Raw genomic sequence first — 2,548 nt, 5'->3', positions numbered from 1 at the left:
TGTGGATATCGGATAAGCTCTCATAGAAATATTGAACTACTTGCCATTTTGGAATGTCATGATATGGACATTTCCTTAGCAAGTCATTCAATCTCTCCCAAGCTTCATGTAAAAGTTCTCCCTCCCCGTAGGAAAATTCTCTAATGGCAGTTCTCATCAAATTGGTCAAGCTCACAGGGTAATATTTATTAAAAAATTCATTTTGCATTTGTGTCCAAGAAGTTATTGCATTTGTCCCCAAATTGTTAAACTAATGTTTCGCCTTATTTTTAAGAGTTAAAGGGAAGAGAATTAACATAAGGACTTCTTTCGGGACATCTATGTATCTCAAGGTGGAGCGTACCTCAAGAAACTCATCCAAGTATTTGTATGGTTCCTCATCATCTAACCCATAGAAAAGTGCACACAATTAAATGGTCTCGGGCTTGATTTCATAGTGATCGGCTCCAAAATTAGGAAGCGTGATGAAAGTCGATGCATGGTACCCATTGAGATTATAATGATCACGAAGGACCATTGGAGGAATTAGAGCTTGAACTCCGAAAGCAAATTGGTCAAAAGGAGGATGTTCGATGAAATTCAGGTCTAGATAACCAAGATTGTTCTCAAGGTTTTCCATTAGAGTGATGAAGATGAAAAGTGGGGAAGAACCGTACAAAATTTAAGCAACACACCAACAAAAACAAGAATTCCTCCTCCACAACACAAATCAATCAACAAGCCTCCACATACATTGATCCCAAACTCTCATGCTTTTCAACAAATGCAAGAAAGTAAGTTGCCTCCACACGGGCCGATGATAAACAATAAACTAAAATGCCTCCACACGGGCCGATGATTTAAACTAAGCAAAAGGAGTTTAGAAATGTTCACAAAGGTCCTTAAGCAATTTCAAGAATTTTTTTAAGCTTTTCGCTTTGCTTTTGCTTTTGCAATTTTTATTTGTTTTTTATGCTTTGCTTGCTTGTTTTTTTGCTTTAAGACTCCCTTTACTTTGCTTCTCTTTACTCTAAGTACCTAGCCAAAGAGTGACAATGTGAGAAATAAAATAAAAACAAGGATCAAATGAGTACTAATTCCTAATCAATTCCTAATATGGCATTGCTAATTCCCGGTAACAGTGCCAAAAACGTGGTGCGTCCATGGTCAATACCTCAAAATGATGTAAAAAGTGTGAGTGTGAGAAGTGGCCAACATATTTAGAATTTATAAAAACCACTAATCACTATACAATATAGTATGAGTGAAAAGGGATCGTCCCAAGGGATTTACAAGGTACTACGGAATTGAATTCGGGTTAGTAGGTCAAATAATCAAAAAAGGTTTTGGTTGGTTAAATTAAACTAATGATTCAATTAAAAACATTCAAATTAAGAGCAATCTAGAAATTAAGGAATAGAGAATGAGAGAGAAGTCTTGGGACATAGAGTTCACCACTAAGCTTCACTTCACTAAACATTAGCATTTGTCAATTTAAGGGGATTCCATGTTGTAAAACAAGTGTATGTGTGATTAATTAAAATACTAAGTATGGATGACAAATTAAACATAAATTGTCTAATCAATCTAGTGAGTAGCACAACTTATCAAACTAAGCCATTGATCATTCAATAAACCCACAATTAATGCACACACAAAAATCTAAAAAAATGTACTGCTTGCACTCATAAGTATGGATCATCAAACAACAAGAATAGATTGTTTACCTATCTAGGAATTTAAAGCAACTATACTAAAACTAGACTAATGACAAGGAAATGAAACTAAGTAAGCTAAGGAAGTAGCATAATCCATCAAGAAATAAGCATGATCCATCAAACAAATCACAAGAATAATCAATTAAGCACCATGCCTTAACCATCACTACATTTATAGTTCCAACACACATAGACATACATCAAACTCATAAAATCTAGTGTAAGCTAATGACCATTCATTCTAGCATACATAGACATATGAATAGAAATAAAAGATCAATTGGAAGAATTAATCCATACAAATCATGTAGGAACTCAAGATTTATATATAATCATGATCAAAACATCATTTACAGCATAAATCCCCAAAAACTACAAAATACTAAGTTTAGGAAGCAAGCCTAGGGGTTATCTCTAGCCCCAAGAAAAGGATCTAGCCACTCATGATTGTTGTCATCTAACCCTTAAGGGCTATCTTCAATGTAGGCAATATCTTCTTCCTCTTTGTTTTGCTCCAAAAACTCTAGTTCTAGAGAGAGAAAAATATCTAATAGTTATGTCTAGTATATTGTAACACTAGGAACAATTCTTGGAACCCTATACAAATTGGTTCATTTCATTTAAATACATTCCTCTTTGAGTAGGTAACAAGTCAGAAAATAAGCCTTTTATTGGTGCAAACTCGCAGCTACAAAAGTTGGTGGAGTTCGGGCGCGCTCGGGAATTAGACAGCTTACTGCCAGTATGGGCTTTGATTGATTGGAACTTACTTCGATCGATCGAAGATGACGTGGCACAAAATATCTTGACAACTGGTAACCTTATCCTTTGAGCTGGCACTGCTTTAATTT

This window comes from Cornus florida, unplaced genomic scaffold (genome assembly GCF_030987335.1).
Source record: "Cornus florida cultivar Cherokee Brave unplaced genomic scaffold, ASM3098733v1 CherokeeBrave_3.0.0_Hap2_Chr05, whole genome shotgun sequence".
In the NCBI taxonomy this organism is placed as follows: Eukaryota; Viridiplantae; Streptophyta; class Magnoliopsida; order Cornales; family Cornaceae; genus Cornus; species Cornus florida.
The sequence above is the reverse complement of the archived record's forward strand: the minus strand, read 5'-3'. Positions refer to the sequence as shown.